This window comes from Eptesicus fuscus, chromosome 18 (assembly GCF_027574615.1).
Source record: "Eptesicus fuscus isolate TK198812 chromosome 18, DD_ASM_mEF_20220401, whole genome shotgun sequence".
NCBI lineage: Eukaryota > Metazoa > Chordata > Mammalia > Chiroptera > Vespertilionidae > Eptesicus > Eptesicus fuscus.
In genome coordinates, this window is record NC_072490.1 from 46569455 (window position 1) to 46595542 (window position 26088).

General features: G+C 42.4%; 1 protein-coding gene and 1 long non-coding RNA gene across 6 annotated transcripts in view; one reads left to right on the forward strand and one right to left on the reverse strand.

Moving 5' to 3' along the window:
• Positions 1–26088, reverse strand: part of CFAP20DC (CFAP20 domain containing) — a 233053-nt gene that overhangs the window by 164476 nt on the left and 42489 nt on the right. The gene's annotated exons all lie outside the window — the stretch shown is intronic.
• LOC129152171 (uncharacterized) lies at positions 12367–17857 on the forward strand. The gene is made up of 2 exons (XR_008558909.1): positions 12367–12554; positions 17613–17857. It is a non-coding gene; the product is annotated as an uncharacterized LOC129152171 (long non-coding RNA).

The window sequence follows — 26088 nt, forward strand, 5'->3', positions numbered from 1 at the left end:
TCAAGGCAAGAGCCCTAAGTCCCAATCGTCACCATTTCCCAGTGGCTCAAACCAGAAATCTAAGAGTCACTCTTAATTCATATATCCTCTTTGCACTTTATGTTGAATTCACTCATTTATCCATGTCTATACTACCACGATGGCCCAAGCATCACCTTTTCTTACCTGCACAGCCTTCCAGCTGGTCTCACTGCTCCCATTCTTTACTCCTCCCTTCCCCCAGTCAATATTCTCAAGAGCAGCCTGAGTGAACATCTTAAATGGGGATCATATTTCAGTGACTTCAAGCTGTTCCAATAAGATAATCTAAATTCCTAGCTTACCAGGTCTCTAAATTACCCTGCCTCACTCACCAGGCTTTATAGTCAGGGATGTAAAAGGAAACAGAATTCAATCCACATGCTACAAATGTAAAGACTGTCATGAAATAACTCCTTATGGAGGTGTGGGGGTTGAGGAAAGGAACAAAGGAAATAATAACAAAAATTACAACACTGGGCAGCCATTACCATTCCTAGGTTTACAGCGGGGAGGACTGGAGCCAGAGCAACTAGATATTTACAGGAAGGACTATTGGCAGAAAGAAAGGGAATACACCGACTTCTCTCTTCCTGCCCTCTGATCTGCTGGCACTTCCCATTGGCTGGGAAGCTTTTAGGTCAAAGAAGTCTGAGAAGGCAGTGCATGGATCAGGAGTGGGGGAAGAGGGATTAATCAACACACACAGCACTCTCATTCATGTCACTGTACCTCTTCCTTACTGCTCTGTTCCACACTTGGTGTGTTCTTGTAACAGGAATTTGCACAGGCCTTTTCTTTCTGTGGGTGTCCTCTTCCTTTTACTCTTCAAATGGCTATTCATCCTCCTTAATTTAAATACCCTTATCACACTATCTAGGAGTATGTATCTCCTTGGTTAATCCTTTGTCTGTTTCCTTCAGAATACTCACCAAAAGTTTAAGTATTTTATTTACTTGTTTTTTTTTCTGCCCTCTCCTCCAGAATATGAGGACAGTGGCAATATGTCTAGCAGATTGCTGGCACACAGGAAGTGCTCAGTAAATATTAATTGAATGAATATTGGACAAATATATAGCAAAATCATGAAGACTGTGCCTAGACACAATATATTCACAGAAACATCTGCATAAATTCTGAACAGAATTAGCATTTAAGAAAACCCACTTAACCTTTATTTTTTTATATGGCATGTTTTAGGTTAAAATAAAGTCTTTATGTAAAGTAAAAATCCACATTGACAGATGTTCCATTCCTTGTTTACTTAAAAGGGGAATGTCTATTATTGCACCAATGGTCTAAAAGAGAATAATTGAATCATTTAAAAGCAAGGTTTATGCTCATTTCTCTTACTGCTGTTTCTATAGCAATAGCATAAATTCACCCATTTTTCTGTGATGTTCATAGTACTAAAATATTAATCATTTCAACATATTTTTTCTTTTAACTGAAGAAAAGGAACAAAGGAACATAGAGTAGCTTTGAATATAGGGACATCTGATTGTAGGTAAGATTTTTTATATGTGGTAAGATGACAACTGCGAAGTACAATCTAGAGTGGTGACGACACTTCCACACGATTGTAGATTTAAAAATCCAGGCACTTCTCTAGCCTCCTCTGAGAGGAGCATCAGCTGATCCCAGATTTCAGAGGATGGCAAGGACCCACACTTCTTTTGCAGAAACAGTCTGCAAAAAGCAGCCATTGACGTCACATATACACCATGCTATTTGTTAGAGGAACTGCATTTATCATGGGCAATCTCCACCTAAGATTCATTCAACAAGGTGCACCTCATCATCTAAGCAGTGAACAGAGATTAAAAGTAATTTTGAGTGTTGGCAGGAGAGGAGAAGCCAGGAAATACCCTAATTCTAGAAGGAGGTAAAAGTAGGAAAGGAAACAGAGCTCATCAAGAAAGAGCTGAGGGCTAAACAGTGGATGAGAAAGAATGTGGCCACGAGCAGACCCAATGGCAGCATCGCCCTGTGAGGGAGCAAGAACAGCAGCAGCAGAGAGCTGTCATGTGATTAGGATCATTAATTTAGTCACCAGAACAACTGGAGTGACCACAGGCCACGGGTGTGGCCGACTTGGCTTGAAATCCTGGTTCTAACACTTCTTGTCTGTGAAACCTGAGCAAGTAATTTGTGAGGACATTAGTTTCTTCATCGATAAAATGTGGCTAATGCCTAACCTGCAAGGCTCTTGTGAAAACAGAAGGCTAGCCTCTTTAATATTCCTATTCCCAACCAAACTCTTGCTGTCCTTTATTTGACACTTAAATTGGACCAAAATACCTAAACAATTCGTCTTAGTTAGAAACTCCCATGTGGGTGTATGAAGGCTGAGGATTGGAATTAAATGAGGTACAACAATTGAAGCAAATGTTTTCCATAAGAAACAGCAATCATTAAACACAGAGTAACTTCTGAAAGAAAATACCAGCCATCCTAGCGAACACTGGGGTAAGCCCCGACAGCAGCCAAGAAACCAGGGTGCTCATAGTTTGTATATTGGCCTTGTGGGTGTCCTGTGTCACCAACGGCACTTCCTGAAAACAAACACCCAGGGCTTACATGGTGATGTGGCAGGGCTTAGATATAAAAATTGTGGACACAGGTTAGTCCTTATAGCCTCTTGTCTGATATCTGGGTGGTAAAGGCAAAAAAGGGATGTGGGGTGAAAAGTGGCAGCAGATCTGAACACCAGCGAAGACAGTGTGAAACCAGCTCCACTTGGCAAGGAGGAGCTGCCCCGTGCTGTGCTTCACCTTGTTGTTTCTCTCCACTCCACCATGGAGCCAACGCCAGAAATCCGCATAAGAGCCTGAAAGAAGTGTGAGAAGGTGGATGCAAGGAGAGGAGAGTGACCTGTCACCAAAAGCAATTTTGCCCGGGGAAACCCCAGCCCCCTCTTCTAGGAACCGAGGGAGGAAAAGCATGGGTGCTCCTTTCCTAGAGTGAGTGGGATCCAAGAGGAGAGTCTGGAGATGTCTGCACAGCTAACTCTTTGTTCTGGGGTACATCAGGGAGATACCACCTCCACCCACAAAAAACCCACGCAGCAGCTTCATCAGCATCCTCACATTCACCCACTCCCCTGCATTCCAATATCCTCTTGCCCCTGACCTTCATACTTCCCATCTTCTTTCTAAGCTTCAGAAGCCATGGCTTTACCCTGTTTCTATTTTCTCAGGCTGCAAATCTCAATTAAAGCAATCTACTTGTCTCATAGTTGATAACTCTCCAAATGTACAAGTGTTAATTAAGAAAAGTCTTACTTTGTTAAAGCAATATAGGGGACTTGCTAGCACTTCTAATGCAGGTGGTCCAAAGACAACATTTTGAAAAACATGGCTAACTTCACTGGGAAATCACCCCTCTGGCTTTTAGTTCTCTTTAATTCCTTCCTCTTCTTGGCTAAGTTCAGAAATAGCCACTCTAATCCCAGGCTCTGGAGTATTCTTGGTATATTCTTCAAGCCCAACTTTAATGAGGGTTCTCTGTTATCTCAGTGGTTGTAGTTGAGGCTATGATTCACTAGAAACTTTAACTTCAGGGCTATGGTTCTAGAAGTTACCTTCAACTAGGTAGAGCATGACCAAAGGCCTTATTTCTTTGGAGCCAGAGACAGGACCCGATGATATGATCAGTCAAATAAGGAGAATTACAAAACCTGCAATTCGAGTGAAGGGGGAGCATTGTGGGAGTTAAGAGAGCAGGCTTTACAGTCAAACTGCCAGGACACATCATGGTTCTCCTATTTATTAGCTGTAGGTAGTACCCTGGGCAACTTAGGGCTCCCTCCTCTTAACCTAGGAATACAAGTAGGCTCCCTACATTGTAGAATTGCTATGAGGATTAAAGGTGATAATGTATGTAAAGTGCTTGGCATAGTCTAAATAGGCCATCTATGTGCTTTATGTTATTCACTAGAGTTTTTTCATATTCCAGGATTTTGAGGTTATAACAAGTATCCAAATGCTAGAGCAAATCAAAACTCCTGAGAAATAAGCCACCCTATTAATACCCTTTGCAGAAAAGACAAGATTGAAATTCAGATTCTGAACTTCCATAACAGAATGTCAACTCTACTTCCAGTCTGGTGTCTACAGTATATTGATCCCACCTTAAGCAGCAGAACTGAATTTCAGCACTTTAGGCACTTGTCAGAAAATTCAACTACGAACTGACTGAATCTAGCACTTGCCAAAGGCTTGTTGAGGTGTCTGGTATTCTGAACCATATTATATTTCCTCCCTAGAGAAATCATGAAGCTGAGATTTAATATTTTGTCCTCAGTTTTTTTTTCTTTCTTTATGGAGAATCAATTTAAGAAAAATCCATTTGAAGAAAAACTTTTGTCTTTCACAAAAGTCATATCCTGGATGGCAAATAGATTTCATCTTAAGTTCTGACAGCAAATGACTGGGAGTGATTGTCTGGAGTGTTCTATTAAGAAATATGATCCATTACCTTTGTCTGCCATGAACATCAGCAAGGACATTTTTAGGACTATAGGGCAATATAATCCTTAAGGGCCATTTGTAAGCTTCCCCCACACAGGAGGACAAAGACTAGGAAAAAGTTGCTGGACACGAGGAATCAGGCCATATAAGGAATTGAAACTATCCCAAAGACACCTGGTCGTGCACATCTGCATTCCATCCACATTCCAAGCCCACCAACTCAGCCCCCAGACCCACTGAGGACAAGAGCTTCCTGCTAGTGATTGCATAGAAGGATGAAACTCCATCACTGACCCAATGTCCCCTTGGCTTAGTGCTGTGCAGCCTTTCCCTTGGACTATACCATCTTCCATCCCCTCTACTTAAATAAATTCCAGTTTTCTTTATCCATTGTCTGAGATGGTTATTTAGCCTGCCCAAGTACCACCATGTTAATCTTTCAGACATGTGGTTCTTTTGTGATATACTTACCCATGCTACCATTACCATAGCTGAAAGCATGGGACATTATACAACAGGCTGTGCCTTACTTAAGGACCTGCTACATGTATACATCCCTTCTTAAATTCAATGCCACAGGACTCTCACCCATGAGCCTTTGTATCTACGGTTACTCCCTTGGTTAAGTTGCCCTCCTTCCACAATCAAGTAGCCCTCAGAACTTGAAGATAAGGTTATCCTAAAAGCTACTAAAATCGATTCACAAAAAATAAGATTAGAAGACAGGGTGTTTCTCAAAACAAGGCAAGGTAATCTAGTGGAAGCTAAATAATATGAATGAAACTTAAGCCCGATTAGTGGTATTAAGAATATGTAAATGAAAGAAGTTTCAAGCAGAAAAAGGAAAGCCAGAGGGAGGAAAATCGTTTGAAGAAAACTGTTCTGACCCTGGGCCATTAAGCTAATGAAGGTATTTCAGACAGCTCACAATGACAAGTCATTGCAGTTTGTTTAAAGAATTCTTTGCTAGAACCATTTTAGTGACATTAACTTGTTTAAGTAGCCATCTGTGGAACGGTGCAGCAACTGGGTGGGTTTATGGACCAGTCTGGTACTTCCATTAAAATAGCTACACCTGCCACATGGAAACTGTTCGCAACTTTCCTTCGCCAATCATAAATCTGGTTAATCCCACCTTGCTTGTCATTTTAATTTTCTATAGATTACTTGAACCAGAAGGAATGTGGGTGCACTAAACTATTTCCAATTTAACAAAGAATTTTTTTTTTAAAGTAAAACAGCTACATTCAATTTAGACAACAGTTTTAGAACTTATGGCTCAGTTTTAAATCTTTTCTATTTGAAAGATTTACACGACAAAACCAGAGCAAAACATCACAATGGGTAAGCAATACAGGAGATTGTCTATTATTATTCTACTCAAAAATTTGTTTACTGGAAATAAGTTTAATAACAATCACCATAACACACCAAAAGAGAAGTTATTGCTTATAAATATCAGGAGTGATAGTAACAAAAAATAAACACTTATATAGGGTTTACTCTGTTCCAGGCACTGTTCTAAGTTCTTTACATATATTGTTTCATCTTCAAACATTCCCATGAGATGTGTCTTATTATTCCCACTTTAAAGATGAAGAAACTGAGGCATGGAGACAGTAACTGGCCTAGGATTACATAGCTGGTGAGTGTCAGAACCAGGATTCAAATCCAGCCAGTCTGGCTCTAGCATCTGTCCTCTAAGGAAACCATTGGAGCAGCAGTCGCCAACCAGTGGTCCGCAGACCATTGGTGGTCTGTGAGGTCTGAAAGGTTGGCGACCGCTGCTCTAAACCACTAGACTATATACTCTCTTCACCTTTGACCCAGAAATTCTAATTTAGCCTATGTGTAAGGCATGCTTTCACGGGTAGGCTTGAGCTACTTCTGAACCTCACAATTGCCTCAGTGTTCCCATGGTTACTATCATTGGTGTTTAAGGAAAAAATGGAAAGAATGCTTATGAATTTGGTTGGGAAGGAAATGAAGAATCCAGGTGGCAGGAGAAGTTGGTGATAGTATTCCATCCTGCTTATTATAATCGGTTCTTCTTTACTTAAGCAAAACCTTTCTTTTGGAAAGCTCAGAAGAACTTCTGCAATAACCAAGCAATAACTGTTACTGGCTTCCTATTTCTTCAATTTATAGTGACACTATATTTGTCAGACATCCCTGAGTGATCACTGTGAATTAGCTTAGTGATGAGAGTACAGCTTCTGAATGAGTTTCTGATAAACTTCACCATAGAGTGTGGAAAAAATTATTACTCTTGCCGCCCAGCCCCACAAACCACATGTTGATGAACAGAAAGTGCAGGGGGGTGTGTGTGTGTGTGTGTGCAGAATCATCACACTAAAAAGATAGAAGTAGACACAGAGATGCCAAATCCTTTTTCAACTTTAGAGTGGCTGGCCTTGCAAGATTTAATTAGTTTACAGTTGAGAAGTAATTTGAAGCTTCAGATTATAGTTATTTAGAGACTCTTGAATTGCTCATCATTTCACTTTTTACAACATGAGGCAAAAAAATAATTAAAATAAAAAACATTCTCTACGGAGTGTAGGAAATGGGCTTGGGAGCCAGATAGCTCTGGGTTACAGCTCCATAGGTGTGACGCTGGGCTGTTCATAAACTTCTGAGCCTGTTTTCTCATCTATGAATCATCATTTAGCTTATGGAGTTGTGAGAATTAAAGCAAAAGGCCAGTATAGTGTCATTGCTCAATAAATCTTGGTATCTTTATCACCCTTCCTGTTCTCTGTTTATACTAACCCCCAGATTTTCTCTTAGCAGTCCCCACTGCTGAAACCCACTTCGTCCTCTTCACCTCTGTCCATCATCACTGGCTTGCCTGGCTGCAACAGCCTCCTATCTTGACTCCTAGTTTTCCTCTCAGCAACTTAACACATCTTTAAAAAGAGAGTCACCAATGTTATCTTCCTAATTTACAAAATGATGAATCCCTTGCCTATAGAATAAAGTCCAAAAATCTTTACCTATGTCTCCAGATTCATCTGCCACCACTTCTTCACTCACTCCGAATTCTCTAGCCCAGTGGTCGGCAAACTCATTAGTCAACATAGCCAAATATCAACAGTACAACGATTGAAATTTCTTTTGAGAGCCACATTTTTTAAACTTAAACTTCTTCTAACGCCACTTCTTCAAAACAGACTCACCCAGGCCATGGTATTTTGTGAAAGAGCCACACTCAAGGGGCCAAAGAGCCGTATGTGGCTCACGCGCCGAGGTTTGCCGACCACTGCTCTAGCCTCTAGCCAATAAATAATATTAGTAGTATATTAATAGTATGCTTTACAAATGTTTTGCTCTTGAATTAAAATGCCTTCTTTATCTATTGTGAGTTTTCACTTGTTCTTTAAGACTTTATAGAAACATCATCTACTCTATCAACACATCTCTAACACTAAAAATAAGAACTGCATTTTATTTAAAGGCTCCATAGCAATTGCATATACTTCTACCAGTATTTCTTGCATTGCATTCATTTGTTCCATTTCAGTCTCTTCAATAGACTATAACTCCTTAAAAAAGAAATTACATCTTATTCATATTTGTATCTCCAAATCTCTAGGACTGTTTCTGGAATCTTACATAGTGAATATTGAACAGATATTAAAGAAGAGAATGTTTCAGCAGCTTTTCCCAACCAGTTCATTCTCATCCCTGATTCAGCCTATCAGCTATAAGCCATTATTATTTCTACCTTTTAGTTAACCATTATTTTTCCTTTATTAGAAAGTAAGGAATTCCATCAATGTGGTGGATTGAGATAATGAGTATGCTCTGCCTGCTACAAACTACAGAGACAGTCTGAAAAATTTAAGAAAAATGAAGTTTAAATGATAAAACTGTATATTGATCAGTTGTCAGAATAAAGAGGGAATAAAAGCCACTACTGCTGAGCTATGTGTTGATGCCAAACTATGTATGTGTATGGGGGGAAAAATTTGACCTAAATATATACTTAAGGATCAGAGCCTAATATATGTATGTGCATGTGTTTGTGTGTGTGTGTGTGTGTGTGTGTGTGTGTGTGTGTGTGAATGCATGAATGAGCAGAACAACAAATAGATGTTTTTTTCTTTCTCTAGAAATCAATAAAAATTTTAAAAAAGAAAAAGGAACCAAATAGAATTCTTGAAATTAAAGACTTTTTTTTTTCATTAAAAAAACCACAACAACACCAGAGATAGGCAAAACACCATATAAGATACAGCTAAGGAATAAGTGATCTGAGGAAATTACCAAAAATGGAGAGATAAAGGAAGAAACAAGGAGATGAATGGGTACTACTGGAGTTACAGCTTTCTAAGATGCTTGTTTTCTAAGGGGATACACTCTTTATTTTCAACTTTGTTAAAGTAAATATGAATGTTATAAAAGGTAACCACTAAAAGAACAGGAATGGAACATATAACATCCAAGCAAGCCAAGGTTAATATCAAGTGCTATGTATAAAAATTTTATATGCATCTAAATGTATAGCCTTAAATTGTCTGTTTAAAAAGTAAGGTTAATCTTCTTGAGTTAAATATTTCACTCAAAACATTAAAAAATAACATACTCACAAAATTAGAAAGAAGTTAAAAATTAAGAGTATAATCAAAATAGAAACTTTAGAGTATCAACTAAAGCAAAAATATAATTCTTTGAAGAGACCAATGACATACAAAATTTCATGAAAGACTAATAAAGTATACGATATCAGAAATAAAAATATTAAATATTAAACAGATACAGTAGAGAACACAAAACTATTTATATCTCTATATATAATATCTACATAAGCTCATATTTATAACTATGGTATAAAATATGAAACAAAGTGTCACTTCTCTAGAATAATATAATTATTAAAAATGACTCCAGAAAAAAAATAAAACCTAAAAATACCTATAACCATTAAACAATTGGTATCAATCGTCAAAGTCAACCCACCAAAAAGCACCAGGTCTAGATGTCTTATAGTCAAATTTTATCAAACTCAGTATAGACTGAGATGACACAAAGAGTAAAAGCTTCCCAACTTAATTTATCAAATATAACTTGTTAATAAAATCATACAAGGCTGAAAATAAAAGTATATGTTAATCTAATTAACAAGCATATATCTAAAAGTCTTAAATAAAGACTAGAAAACTGAATTTAGCAATATGTAAAAGTATCATATATGATGATCAACAGTGGTTATCTCAAGAACTTAGGGACCCAGAATGATACATTCTTCCATAATCACCAGGGCACTGAGATGGGAATATGGTGACTGGTACACTAATTTCTAAAGCTTTCTCTTAAAGTGACAATGTCACTTCTGCTCATCTTTACTGGCTAAAGCAAGTCATATGGCCAACCTAAGGGATGGGAAAGTGAAATTGTACTATATGTCTGGAGGAAAACTGAAATATTTGGAAACAATCCCAATGACTCTCCTTGGTGTACTGTGAAATATCTATTTAGTCTTTGTTCTTGGTTCCTGACAGAGCTCCTAAACCCTTGGAATTTCCTGAGTAACAGAAGTGATAAGAGTATTTTTGCTGTTATTTATAACACACACCTTTCAATCTTACCTGATTTTATTCTAATAAGGTAACTCTTGGTGGACCTCTAGATACTTCAAGATGGAAACTGGTTGTCAGAGGAATCAACCAGGTGATGAAAAGGTTGGGATTTTCAGCCACCAATGGCCAATGATTTAATCAAATGTGCCCACTTAATGAAACTTTCGTAATAACTCCTAAACAACGAGGTTCAGAGAACTTCTGAGTTGGTGAACACATCAAGGTGTGCCTTCAGAGGGCTTGGAAGTTCTGCATCCCATTACTTCATACCTTGCCCTATGCATCTATTCCATTGGGCTATTCCTGAGTTGTATCCTTTATAATAAACCAGTAAGATCATAGCACTTTCCTGAGTTCTGTGATTCGTTTCAGCAATTACTGAATCTCAAGAGCGGTCATGGAAACCTCAAGTTTATAGCTGGTTGGTTAGAATTATGGCTAGCCTGGGCACACTAATGCAGTTAGTGTCAGAAGTTGGGACAGTCTTATAGGACTGAGCCTTTACCCTAACTCAGTGAGTTAGTAATAGAGCTAAATTCAGTTGTTGAGCAACCTGCTAATGTTGAGGAATCTGAGACTATCACATTTTTCACACACACAAACACAAATAAAAAGCTTGAAAGATTATTATTATACACTAGAGTTGAGAACCATTGTATTCCCTTATTTACTATTATATTCTGTATGTTCAGTTGGTCCTAAAAAAAATATAAATGTATAATATTGAGTCTTCATTACTTCTAAACTTTTTCTACCTCCAGTCTTTTCCTAATTCATTACTTGTTATTTTAAAAGTACTTTCCATTTTAGAAAGATATTATTTTACAAATAGCCTAAAGAAAAAATAATAATTTGCCAAGAGAACATCAATACCTATAGTTCTAAATTTTTATGACATCTTCTACCCTGAATTGTACTACACTTTTCAGACTATAATCATTCATAAAATATTTACATTCTGTGCTTTTTATAAAAACAACTGTTTCTAACTTAAATAACAAAAGATGAAATTAGTGTATTACATTTTAACAAGACTCAATATAAAATTAATGATAAAGTACACAAATAAAGGAAAATCATGGATAAAAGATCAGTGACCATTTTAGAGTTTTTCATCACCCAAATCAATCAAAAATTAAAATTTATATCATGTTTATTTTTTGTTTTTATAGATTTACTACTAATAAAGTTGAGATTAGTTTTAACAAATCTAGTTGATAATGTATAAGACACACAGAATCCAGTTCATTCTACCAAAATTGGCACTAGATCTGCAATATTAATAGTAGCACATCTTATGTAAAGAAAGGAAATATATAGAATTCAGATAGCAAAGAAGCCAAAGTACTGAGTAAGAACATGCTGTTTTCAGAATTTTTACTAATGATGATTACACTTTTAATTCTTCCTAGAATTTCACTAGATAAAGCATTACTTACTGTTAATCTAATTAACAAGCATATATCTAAAAGTATGCAAAGAGGACAACTGCAAGTAGCTCATGACCAAGTTTTCAAGATTCATTAATGAACTTTCCTAGATAGTTCTCACTGTAGTCAAGGAAGATAAAATTTTATAAGATAAATCTCTGTTCCATAACAAATCTATAAAAATTAACATAAATAAAGAAATGTTTGATTTGCATATACTACTTTCAATAAAATAAATCAAAATTTAGTGTACACCTCATAAGATTATCACTTTTCAATACTGGATGTAAATTCATATTCATAGCATATATGAAGTTTTCAAATAACAGTAGGCTTTTTAAACAAAATTTTTTAACATAAATACCATATATGGCTTCATTGGGGGGCAAGAATAAAAAAATGAGCCATTTTATTAATTCACTATTAGCAAAGCATAAGGCAAGGTGTGTGGGATATAACAGATGGAAATAATTATGACCTTTGAGAAAGGTGTTAGTCAAGAATTTCAAAATGATCTAATCCTGTGGGTAATATATTAAAAATTATAATAAATGAAAGTAATTTGTATCAAGAAAAACTCTCAATGGAATTAAATGCCTGAGTTGTGCCTGCAATGTACTGATGGATAGCAAGTAATAAAGTCAGGAGCTCATGGAATACACTTGTGCTCTGAAAATGCCTTGGGAACTCAAATGCAGCCCTGATCAGCTCTTGGAGAGGTCCTGGGAAAATGTGGTAGTTGATGAAGAAATTAACAATCCCAAAGAGGTAGAAATGGCATAGTAAATGAAAATAGAAATGGCTTTTTTTTTTTTTGGGGTGGGGGGAGGCAGTCATTTCTATATTCTTCCACTGCATGTTATAAACAGCTAGAGAAAAGACATAGTATCTACCACTACTGATGAGTTCTTTGATGTGCCTGGTAAGAGATACAGCACAGAGTAAACAACAGCCTCCCCACCTGCTGAAATGTTCCTTCCCGGCTCTTCTTGTCTTTTGGGTCTGAGTTCAAATGCTACTTCCATAGAGGTGCCTATTCCGACCACTTTTCCGTAAGTAGATTTTTCGGTGTACCTTCTTATTGCTCTATTTACTCCATAACACAACTTAATTTTTTATTCTTCCTTTAAACGTGCTTTTCTTTTTTTTTTTTTTTCTTCACTTTTTTTCTTTTTTTCTTTTTTTTTTTTTAATTTCTTTATTGATTAAGGTGTCACATATTTGTCCTCATCCCCCCATTCCCATCCCACCCCTCTCCCCACGCATGCCCCAATCCCCTGTTGAACTTAACCGTTGGATAGGCTTATATGCATGCATACAGGTCCTTTGGTTGAACTCTCCCCCTCCCCCCCCCCTCCCCCTACCCTCCCGTATCCTCCCTCTGAGGCCCGATAGTCCGATCGATGCCTCCTTGCTTCTGGTTCTGTTCTTGTTCCTCAGTCTATGTTGTTCATCATTTCCTCTAGATGAACGAGATCAAATGTCACTAGATATATACTAATAAGAACTGAATGTGAGACGAGCAATAATATTTATGCTGACAGGCAAATGAATCAATCTGTAGCGAGCTTCCCCCTGGACCAACAGTTCTTTTGAGACCCAATTTCGATGTCCAGTAGTTCCTTATGTGTACATGTCAGCACTGACCCCTCAGCTCTGGATGGTGGACAAATGGTGGTAATGGAGGTCTGACTCCCTCTGGTTTGGTCTCGGCCGATCCCAGGGGCACGGCGTCACCTGGACTAAGGGGCACGTGGCCTCACCCATATCCAAGGGGCGCGTGGTCTCACCCGGGCCTGGGACCCAGCCTCACCCGGATGGATCCAGGGGCGCACGGCCTCACCCGGACCCAGGATCTGGCTTCACCCGTACCCAAGGACACTTGGCCTCTCCCAGACCCAGGGGCACGTGGCCTCACCCGGGCTTAGTTGCACAAGGCCTCACCTGGATCCAGGGACACATGGTCTCTCCCGGACCCAGGGACGCTTGGCCTCTCCCAGACCCAGGGCCACTTGGGCTCACCCGGGCCTAGGTGCACGAGGCCTCATCCGGATCCAGGGACGCATGGTCTCACCCGGACCCAGGGACGCTTGGCCTCTCCCAGACCCAGGGGCACGTGGCCTCACCCGGGCCTAGGTTCACGAGGCCTCACTCGGATCCAGGGACACATGGTCACACCCAGACCCAGGAACGTTTGGCCACTCCCAGACCCAGGGCCACTTGGGCTCACCCGGGCCTAGGTGCACGAGGCCTCATCCGGATCCAGGGACACATGGTCTCACCCGGACCCAGGGACGCTTGGCCTCTCCCAGACCCAGGGCCTCTTGGGCTCACCCGGGCCTAGGTGCACGAGGCCTCACCCGGATCCAGGGACACATGGTCTCACCCGGACCCAGGGACGCTTGGCCTCTCCCAGACCCAGGGCCACTTGGGCTCACCCGGGCCTAGGTGCACGAGGCCTCACCCGGATCCAGGGACACATGGTCTCACCCGGACCCAGGGACGCTTGGCCTCTCCCAGACCCAGGGCCACTTGGGCTCACCCGGGCCTAGGTGCACGAGGCCTCACCCAGATCCAGGGACACATGGTCTCACCTGGACCCAGGGACGCTTGGCCTCTCCCAGACCCAGGGCCACTTGGGCTCACCCGGGCCTAGGTGCACGAGGCCTCACCCGGATCCAGGGACGCATGGTCTCGCCCGGACCCAGGGACGCTTGGCCTCTCCCAGACCCAGGGGCACGTGGCCTCACCCGGGCCTAGGTGCACGAGGCCTCACCCGGATCCAGGGACACATGGTCTCACCCGCACCCAGGGACGCTTGGCCTCTCCCAGACCCAGGGCCACTTGGGCTCACCCGGGCCTAGGTGCACGCAGCCTCACCCGGATCCAGGGACATATGGTCTCGCCTGGACCCAGGGGTGTGTGGGCTCTCCCAGACCCAGGGGCGCTTGGCCTCGCCCGGGCATGGGGTCTAGCGTCATCCGGGTCCAGGGGCACTTGGCCTCACCCGGACCCGGAGTCCGGCCTCACCTGGACCCAGGGGCATGTGGCCTCACCTAGACCCAGGGACGTGAGGCCTCACTTATACCCAGAGGCGTGTGACCACACCCGAGTCCAGAGGCGCGCAACCCCGCCCGCACCCGGGTCTCAGCGGGGCCCCGTCTTCCCGATCCCAATTCCTGCCGGTCAATCCCCCCTCAGCAATTCCCCTGGCCATCCTTCCAGAGCTCCAGTATGGCTGCTGCAGAACTCGTCGGGCGGCGGCTCGGCGAAGTTCCGGTGCACCCGGTGCATGGCGGTGGGCCAGTCTGGCGTCGCTGCGTCGGCCCTTGGGTCTGCATAGGTGGCCGGTCGCCGAGCATGCGCACCTGGCCGCTTCCGGGGCGTTGAGATTCTTGACGGACTCAGAGGTCAGCAAGCGCGGAGTCTCCCACCCCATGTCTCATAGGGGCTCGTCTGTCCGTGCTTGGCTGCCAGTGGAGCCGTCCCCTCAGCCTGAGACCGCCGGGGGAACTGCGCCGAGCACGTTCCAGGCCGCTGTTGTATCGCCTGAGCCATAGTTCTTTTGTGTCGCCTGAGCTGTAGTTCTTAAAGTGTGGTCTTTGGGTCACCGGCATCAGCATCATCCCACATACCCCTCTTTTATTCTAGTTGTAGAGCATCTACTCAGCCAGCCCTATGGTGGTCTTGGATGGTGTCTGCTCTGCTCTCTTGTCGTAGTCTCAAAGTTGTTGTGGTAGGCAATCAGGCTTCCGCCCTATGCCTCCATCTTGGTCCTCCTTTGTATAGTTAAGTCTTGATTGTTGTTGGTGTCACTGGGGGGGCTCTCTTTGTCTATAAAGGAAGAGTTGCTGTGCAGGAGACACGTTTATGGGCCGGGTCTTGGTGCAGCAAAGCTTTGGCGCTCACTGAATATTCCCGTTGAATGTGTCCCTTATGCACGTGGTTGAAATCTGGTGTCATCTCCCACAGACCACTAGATGCCCTCGTTTCTGGGTCTCCAATGGGGTGTAGATCAGCTACTGCCTTAGGCACTCAGCAAGGATTACAGCAAAAACTGTAGTTTCTTCCTCCTGTCTGAGTGGCCCTGGAGCAGTCCGACTAGAACAGCAGATCATCTGGTCCGCTGCCAGAGGGCAGGCCACCCACATGCATAAGCCGTTGCTTGGGGCGCAGGTGTGCCTGCAAGACTTGCGGGGCAGGTCTTCAAAACATACGGGGTGGGTCCCAGGGCAGGGCGGGGTCTCAGGGCGCCAACAGGCCATGGTGCGGCGAGCCTCGATGGCTGTGAGTCTGGTCCTTCTGCCTTCCATGTATCTAAGTCCCCTTGTTCCGCACTCCAGCGCAGCAAACACTGATTGCTGGGCGCACCTCTGCAAGAGTCCCGCCTCTCCCCGCAGGCATCTGGGTCTCCCGGGGTTCGCCAGAAGATGGGTTTCAGGGTGATGGAGAGCTAATCTCCCTTAGGTTTGGAACAAAAGCCCCTTTCCCCCGCCACCAGCCAGACCCATGCGCCTCCACACCTCATCCCCTCCGATTTCGCTGGGTGCGAGGCAACAGAACAGCCTTTAACCTCCGCCGCCATCTTTTTCAAACTTCTCAATTTGTACTTCTTAATCCCTTCATTTCAGTCAACTCTACTGAAGTCTAGCGCCGCCGGGAGGTGCACGGAAAGGGCGCCCGGGCCTCCGTCCGGTGCGCGGTGCGCGCGTCCCGCGGAACCAGGCGCGCGAGGGCTGCGCGGCTGGGACGGGCACTGGGCGGCCGCCGAGCTCCAGGCACCGCCATCACCGTGTTCCGGACGTCGCCGCCGCGGCGTGCCCCCAATTTATACTTTTTAATCCCTTGAATTCAGTCAACTCTACTGAAGTCTAGCGCCGCCGGGAGGTGCACGGAAAGGGCGCCCGGGCCTCCGTCCGGTGCGCGGTGCGCGCGTCCCGCGGAACCAGGCGCGCGAGGGCTGCGCGGCTGGGACGGGCGCTGGGCGGCCGCCGAGCTCCAGGCACCGCCATCACCGTGTTCCGGACGTCGCCGCCGCGGCGTCCCCCCAATTTATACTTTTTAATCCCTTGAATTCAGTCAACTCTACTGAAGTCTAGCGCCGCCGGGAGGTGCACGGAGAGGGCGCCCGGGCCTCCGTCCGGTGTGCGGGGCGCGCGGCCCGCGGGACCAGGCGCGCGGGGGCTGCGCGGCGGGGACGGGTGCTGGGAGGCCGCCGGGCTCCGGGCGCCGCCGCTGCGGCGGCGTCCCCAGCGTCCCGGGCCGGGCGGCCTGCGGGGGCGGCGGAGTTGCAAAAGTGAGTGAGTTTCCCAGGGTTTCGCCCGGAATGGGGTTCAGTGCAATCGGAGCCGGTGCTCAGCGCACTCCGGAGCCTTTATCTCCTTCCTGCCAGTGAACTCCGGCCAGGTCATCAGCCGCCCCCTCCTCTCCGGTTCCATCCTCCCCGCAGGCGCGTGTGCTCGTGTCTCCGCCCGTTTCTCCATACCTCAGGCTTTTACGGCTTCCCCGACTGTCCCCGTGGCCTTCTCCTTCCCCCCAGCTGTGGGCATTTCAGTCCGCCAGCTCTCCTGTGGTTCTGGACGATGTCCGTTCTGACCTCTAGTTGTATTTTTGAAATTGTTGTGCCCGGCTGCAGGTTAGGTGTTTAACCTATGCCGCCATCTTGGTTTCCCCTAAACGTGCTTTTCTTTCCTGCCTCCCTATAAACTTCTGCCTTGATCATTAAAAATATTCTCAGCACTTAGAACTGTACTTGGTACATAATGGGCACTAATAAATATTTATCAAATGAAAAATGAACAAAAACATTAAATATGTTTTCTAGGTACACAATCACAAACAAAAGATTGAATAAGTATCTTTTCACAGGAAGGCATTTATAATGTTTTCTATACCTTTTGTTCTACACTGTAAAAAGTCCAATTGTTCCCCACACATCTTCAACAATTTATAGTTATTTCCGTAAGAAATGAATACTCATCAGTTCTGCCAGAAGAAATATTAGTAGTTATTAACGAAGAGAACTCCCCATTGATGATAGCATATCACTAATGCAGAATTATTAATGATATTTCATTATGGATAACTCAAAGGACTCACATTTGTTTTAGTCTCTACAGCATCAAGCATGCAGACAAATGTTTTGCAGGCTAAGTAAAATAGTTCAAGCTAAGGAACCGACGATAACATCTTTGTAATCAAGAAAACAGATATATACATCTCCAGCCAGATTTCTTCAGCTGTGACTTCCAACAGAAGCTCAGTGACAAACTGCTTACCACCTAGGAACCGGATGATGCCCTCTAAAGGTTGAATATGAAAAGGCTTGTTCAATAAACATTCAATATTCAATATTCTTTAATGTTTGAGTCATTCCTTCATATTGAATGCATGAATCACACTCCCCCAGAATAATACCCTTGACTTAGATAGGCTATATTTGCTTAAAATATAAGCTTTATAAATAAATTAGCTTTCAAAACAAGTATTCTAGGTAAGTTGGCAAAATATTGAAGTTTCAGGTAGGTTCAACATTCAACTTGGCTGATTTAGTAACAATATGACTGCTGCTAAACATGAATTAAGCAAACTGTTAAGTTAGTAAGTTTTAAGGGACTAAGTATTTTGTTCACACAATGCTTATGGCAACCCTATGAGATGGGTTAGTATTGTTATCCCAAGAGGTTAAAAGATGTCCCTGGGGTTGGCTAAGCCAGTATTCAAACCCAGGCAGTCTGGTTCCTGGGTATGTGTGGCACTAATGTATCCAGTGCTACTTCAAGGTGCTAGCCTGAAAGCAGATTGTTATTGGTTCATGATCAAAATTACAAGTATTCAGAAACTTATATAGCAACTTGACATTGCTATGACATTCAAGTAAGTGATCACTGGACTCATCTCATTGGGCATAGACCAGTTTAGGGGTTGTCAAAGACACATAAATAGCCCTAAGTATGCAGCGGGACTATGTACAGTTAGTTGAACAACATATTGGTCTAAGACAAACAGAAGATTAAAATCAAAGAAACCAAAAAAACAAAACAAAACAAAACAAAAAAACAACATCTGATACTTCAGATAATTTAAGAAATTCTGATCTATACCAACATCATTAAATTCTAAAAGGATTTTCCCATCTCAGATGGGAAAAGAACATTGGAGGTGTTGTCACTTTTTGCCTGCCTCCATCAGACAATAAATATAAAAATAATTTTGGATTTGTTCAAGTTTGCTATTATAAATTTAGCACATATTTTAATGACAATCCTATGTAATAAAAGCCTAATATGCTAAGTGTCCGACATTCGTTTGACCATTCTACCAGTCACTATGATGCACACTGACCACCAGGGGGAAGACGGTCCAATAGGTAGGTTAGTTTGCTGCTGGGGTCCAGCTGATTGGGACTGGGTGATATGGGCCAGGCACACCCTGGAGCCCTCCCTCGGTCCCTTGTTGGCCCCGATCGTGCACCGATGGGGTCCCTTGTCTGGTCTGCGCCCTCTCGCAATCTGGGCCCCTCAAGGTATGTCAGAGAGCCGATTCCAGCCCAATCCCCGCAGGCCAGGCCAAATTTGTGCACTGGGCCTCTAGTGTTATATAAAAGCATTTCAATATGAAATATGTAAAAAATTTGTTACCCTTACTGCATGAAAATATAGTGCTTAGTCACTTAAAGTATGTAAAAAATATCTATATAAATATCCACCCAGAACTTTTATGTTTTTGGTTCTACCCCCAAAAAGAAAGCCTTTTTACAAGAGGCTAAATACAATAAAAAAAAACATTTAATTTACATTTTTATTTTGTAAGACACACACTTAATGCCCCTCAAAATCAATTTTCCAGAATCTAACTCCTTATATTTTGTCTTTAAAGTGATTTAAATCAGATTAGAAATTATAAGGAAGAAAATTTTGGGGAACAATTTTCCATTTGATTGAAGAAATCAAAATATATCTAAGTGGTATCACATGTGTCTACCAATATGGAAAAAAAATGAGACAGTCCATATATATTGATTTTCACCATAAATGATGCACATCCCTTTAAAGACATCTTTTTAATGGAACTCTTCCTAAAATGCAGCATAAACTTATTTGTAAAAGAGCATTCTAGACATGATTCAGAAAACTTCTGCTAAGATGTGTAAACCCTGAAGAGACCCAGCGCAGTGTGATTAACTGAAATACAGAAAGCTGTTTACTCCTAATTCTGGCTCAAGAATGCTGCTGGACTTCTGGGATCTCTCTGCAGTTAGCTTCATGGGGAATTTCTATCTTTCCATTAAAAAAAAAAAATCTGTTTTCCTAAATTACTACAAAGAGAGAAAACTTCAGAGAAGAAACACACATACACATATGTGCATACATACATGCACACATGCACCAGCTGACTTTGCACATTGAGTTTACTTTACACATAATTTTAAGTCAAAAGGCTTTGCCTTTTCTCAAAGCATCTAGTGCTATCCTGGCTCAGCCCTTTTCCCTGCCTGCTTCTAAGATTCATTACAGATGGCTAAGGCTAGAAGTATGAAGGCTGGATAAGTGGGGCATTACTTGATCTTCTATCATTCTGATAAGAATTCTATGAGGCAGAGAAAAGGCATATGCCATTATCCTCCTTTTTAAAATGGAGAAACTGAAGCGCACAAAGAAAGTTAAGCAACTTGCCCAAGGCACCGAGCAAATTAGTGTCAGAGAATTCAAGTCTTTAAACCCATACTCCCTCTTCTCATCAGATACTGCCTTCCTTCCCTCTTCTCCAATCTTTTTCATGCATATTTTATTCAGGTTGAATATTTATCTAAATTTTTTTATCTAAATATTTATCTAAATTGTGCTGTAAGTGTATGTATTTCCAGACACCTCAACCAAATCATTTATACTAATAATAGACACATATGTAAATTGACCGACCCTCAGTGACGCCCACAGCCAATCAGGAGTGAGTATGCAAATTAACCCAACAAAGCTGGCGGGCCTGAGGGCAGTGCGCAAGGGGGTGGGGCGCCTGTCGCATCGCTAGGGCGACGTGGCGGGCATCCCCAGGACCCCACCCACTCCGAGCCTGGGGCCAGCGTGCGTGCACGCTGGCGCCGAGTGGCCAGGGTCCTGGAGACACCACTGGAGTGTCCGGTCCTGTCAGCCTGGCCTGGGGGTGGCTGGAGTCCTCAGTCCTTTTGGTTTGTGCAGCCCCTGGACCGGAAGTGGAAACCAAACGTGCAGGGAGCACCAGGAATGCTGGAAATTGTAGTTCTGGTGGCAGACGTATTGCAGAATCTCCTAGACCAGTGGTTCTCAACCTTTCTAATGCCGTGACCCTTTAATATAGTTCCTCATGTTGTGGTGACCCCAAACCATAAAATTATTTTCATTGCTACTTCATAACTGTAATTTTGCTACTGTTAATGAATCATAATGTAAATATCTGTGTTTTCCGATGGTCTTAGGCTCTACAGCAGCGGTTCTCAACCTGTGGGTCGAGACCCACAGGTTGAGAACCGCTAGCAGGGTCACCTAAGACCATTGGAAAACACAGATATTTACATTATGATTCATTAACAGTAGCAAAATTACAGTTATGAAGTAGCAACAATAATAATTTTATGGTTGGGGGTCACCACAACACGAGGAACTGTATTAAAGGGTCACGGCATTAGAAAGGTTGAGAACCACTGTCCTAGACACTTGAGCAAAGTAAGCCTGGAGCAAGTTACTGTTGCGGGTGGAGGATGGAGGATGGAGGGAAAGCAAAGGTGAGAGACATAAGTAAAGTCACAGTGTCGAGGAAAAATTAAAAGGAAGATATCCTGCAACTTCTAGGAAATTTCCACCAATGGAGCAAAGAAAAAAAAAAAAGACCTCTATTATTCTGAGAGCACCAAACCAAACTGGGTTGGGGTCTCAGACAATTCACTCATTTGATTGCAAAGACAGACACAAACTCTCGGATTGGAGAGGGCTCATCTGAGGGCTCCCAGATTGGAGAGGGTGCAGGTCGGGCTGAGGGACCCACCCCCCATGCACGAATTTCATGCCCTGGGCCCCTAGTCCTATATAATAAAGAGCTAATATGCTAATTAGACAAAATAGCAGAATGACTGTCTGGATGACCTTCCGGGCGAAGCCATGGCTGCGAGGGCCAGTCGGGGCTGCGAGGGCCGAACCCCTTGCATGAATTTTGTGCATCGGGCCTCTAGTCAAATTATAATTTCCTATTATGTTTTCTTTGAAATGTCAGCTTTTACAATGATATCCATAAATCTTTCAAACATGAAATTGGTAAGAAGAGGAAAGAAAGAATGATTGGAAGCAAGAAATAAGAATAGTTTCAATGACTTTGCTGGGTGAAGAACCAAAAGAAAAAAAAAAATGAAAACAAAAAAATCCTGGGGTAGGGGAAGCCAGGTTCTTTTTAACCTACAGTGTTTTGCCTCTTTGCCTCTTCATGCAGTAGGTGGAGCTATGGTACTGTTCCTTAGGATTACAGGACCACTATCAGTGAAAAAATAATCCAATTCATTCCTAGGATATCCATTTTCTTTTGCATTTTCAAATGGTCCTTTTCTGTTTTTGAAACATTTTCCTCCATGCCCTGAGAACCTTCAGGCTGCACTACCTGCATCCCTTTTTGCTGGGATGACAGAGGGTTACCACCTTCATTGCACATCCTCAGGATGCCATTTAGAGAAGATACCAGGAGATACAGCTGCACAAAGCAACCTGTCTTCCTCTGACCCATCACTCAAAGGTTTCCTGTGCAATCTATACAATCTACTTTTTAGCTAGAAAACAGGATTCTCCTGCAACTGAAAAATTTCCAGAACAACCACTAGCATATGACTTTTAAGTTTTCAATTATAATGCAGCAGAAATTACTGTTAACCTTTCATAGAAATATACTACTTGTAGAAATTAAAAAGAGAATAAAATAAATTTTATTTAAAAATAAGGAATTAAAATCCCAAACTAGGCTAAGAAATTAATTTTGAGTATGAAAAAATCCATCCTCAAGGAATCAAAGAAGTTCACCTTTACATAGGAGGCACTGTGTCTAATAGTACTGTGATGGCTAATTTTATTGTTAACTTGACTGGGCCAAGGACTGTCCAGATATTTGGTTAAACATCATTCTGGGTGTGTCTATGAGGGTGTTTATGGATGAGATTAACATTTGAATCTGTAGACCCAGTAAAGCAGATTGCCCTCCCCAATTTGGGTGGACCTCCTCCAGTCTGTTGAAGGCCTGAAGAGAACAAAAGGCACAGGAAGGGAAAATTCATTCTCTCTGCCTGACGATCTTCAAGCTGGGACACCGGTCTTCTGCCTTTGGACTCGGACTCTGACTGCAACTCTGACTGGAGCCTACACCATCCCCTGGTTCTCAAGATTTGGGGCTCAGACTAGAATCACACCATGGGCTCTCCTGGCCTCCAGCTTGCTGACTGCATCTGGTGGGACTTCTCAGCCTCCCTGATGTATGAGCCAAGTCCTTATAATAAATCTCTTTTTATATATAACTAGAGGCCCGGTGCATGAAATTCATGCATGGATAGGGTCCCTAGGCCTGGCCAGCGATCAGGGCCAATCTGTCGGGTGACCAGCAGGGCGATCAGGAGGCTCCTGCTGGCACCCAGCGCCACCTGCTTGCTGGCCCCGCCCCAGCCACCACTGCTGGTCGCCTTCCTCTGCAGGGCAACTGGCGGGGTGATCTGGGGGCTCCTGCAGGCACCTGCCTTGGCTGGCCTGGGGCCCGCAGGCTGGGGGCAGCTCCTGCATTGAGTGTCTACCCCCTGGTGGTCAGTGTGTGTCATAGTGACCAGTCATTCCGCCATTTGGTCTATTTACATATTAGGCTTTTATTATATAGGATATAATATGTAATATATAAAATATTGTAATGCTATATAATATGTATTATTAGTTCCATTTTTCTGGAGAAACCAGACTAACAGAATGATGAATTTCATGTTAAATTGCTTTGGTATAAATGAAACTAAAAAAAAAGTATTTTTTGAGCGTGTATGTGTTGTTTTCCTTTTTATTGAATTTATTGGGGTGAAACTGGTTAACAAAATTATACAGGTTTCAGGTGCACAATTCCACCACACATCATCTGTACACTATATTGTGTGTTCACCACCCTAAGTCAAGTCTCCTTCCATCACCATTTATCCTTTATCCTCTTCTACCTTCTGCTCTCCCTCCTCCCCACACCCTAAATTCCTGCTGGTAATCACCGCACTATTGTCTGTGCCCATGAGTTTTTTTCTCAAAAAAAAAAAAAAAAAAAAAAGAAAGAAAGAAAAGTACTAACATAATATTAATTCCTTTCTAGGTAACAACACCATACTTGAATTTTTTGGTAAACAACAGGCACGGTTTCTAAACATATTTACATAAAAAAAATCTCGCCTGTATTAACTATGCTTAGTTTTATGTTTTATAAATAAATGCTAACATAATGAGAAAAAAAATGAGGCTATCATTCTGTCTTCCTGCTACCTGGAAAATCCCATTTTAGACTTCACACAATGGCCCATACGGCTGCCTTTATCTACGCACTACTGAAAAAATCGTCACAGTTTTTACCCCCACAAATGGCTGTGATTTACTCTATCCATAACTTTGAAGATACAGAAAGACTATAAATAAGTATAACATATATATAAGGTGTGATAAACAGGGGACTTCAAATCTATAAAATTCATTAAGTAAGAAATTTATTTACCTTAATAAGACACCTTAAGAAGAAAGATTTTTCAGGCAAAAATATGTAACAAATCTACTGACTATATATATAACCTAGGCTAGGGAAACAAAAGGTGTGGTCTGTGAACTGTTTGTTACTGTCTATAAAGAAGAGAAGCAGCCAGAGCCTGGATGTAAATCAGCTTTATCACCAAGCATACTTTTTTTTTTTCCCTAACAAGAGCTTTTCAAAGAAGTGAGTGTTGATTTACATCATGACATAAGTTCCTCATCTCACTGAAGATGGCCACTTCGAGTAGCATTGTTCTACTAGTGGTCGGCAAACTGCGGCTCACGAGCCACCGCAGTTTGCCGCTCTGTTGACTAATGAGTTTGCCGACCACTGTTCTAGGCAATTCTACGTGCTTTGATATGTGTTACTTGTTATTTATAATACCTAATATTTATGAAATTATTATGTGCCCACTTACACTAACATTTAATCCTCACAATAACCCTGTGAAATAAGTACTATTATTATCCCCACCCTACAGATGAGAGAGCTGAAGCTCAAAGTTTTCACAAACAGTAAGTAGTGAGGCAGGACATAAACCAGGCAATCTGGCTCTATCTAGAGCACACACTTACCACTTCACCCACTGTTCTCTCCCTAAATTGGAATCCTCCATTCAGTGATGCAGGCATAACATCCCTGTTTTAGAACAGAGGCAGTGCTCCTAGACAGGTGCTGCCCAAAGACAGGGACTGTTCCTAATTCATCTCTGGGTATTCTCTCTGGCAGCCTTAATGATGTCCCCAAGCTCACAGGCATTGCAGGGAAATGCAGAAGGGTCATGAAACATGCTCTCCACCTTCGTGAAGCTCATCTCACCATGGAAGAAATATGACCAATAAGTGAACCAAGTATGAGGTGGAAGGGCTGCCCTGCCCTGAGCCTGGAGGACTAAAATGAGGGCCAATAAGTTCTCTTAAAGATATACTCTAAACCCCTAGCCTTTAAGGTGAACAGGTCTAACCTCGTAGGATTACAAATGCCTTATTTCACCTTTTGCCCTTCCTTACACAGCAAGAACCAATAGGTAACTTTCTCAATAACAATGCCTGGTGGCCTATCTGTGGGGAGAGGGCATGGTGGCCTCAGCAAGGAATTAGACAAGTATGATCCCACAGAAAGCAAGGTCAAGGATGGTATATAAATTCAGCTCTCCTGTGGACTCCTCTAGTATTTTTATGGTTTCCCATCTTATGTTTAAGTCCTGTATCCATTTTGAGTTTATTTTTGTGTATGGCGTTAGTTGTTGATCTAGCTTCATTTTTTTTGCATGTATCTGTCCAATTTTCCCAACACCATTTATTGAAGAGACTGTCTTTATTCCATTGTATGTTCATGCCTCCTTTGTCAAATATTAATTGAGCATAGTGGTTTGGGTCAATATCTGGATTCTCTATTCTGTTCCATTGATCTATATGTCTGTTCTTGTGCCAGTACCAGGCTGTTTTGAGAATAGTGGCTTTGTAATACAGCTTGAAATCTGGTATTGAGATCCCTCCTACTTTATTCTTCTTTCTCAGGATTGCTGTGGCTATTCGGGTTTTTTTTTTATTCCAGATGAATTTTTGGAGAGTTCCTTCAAGGTCTGTGAAATATGCCGTTAGTATTTTAGTGGGGAGTGCATTGAATCTATAGATTGCTTTGGGTAGTATGGACATTTTAATGATGTTGATTCTACCAATCCATGAACATGGTATGTTCTTCCATCTGTTTACGTCTTCCTCAATCTCTTTTTTCAGTGTCCTGTAGTTTTCCGCATATAGGTCTTTTACCTCCTTAGTTAAGTTTATTCCTAGGTATCTTAATTTTTTTGGTGCG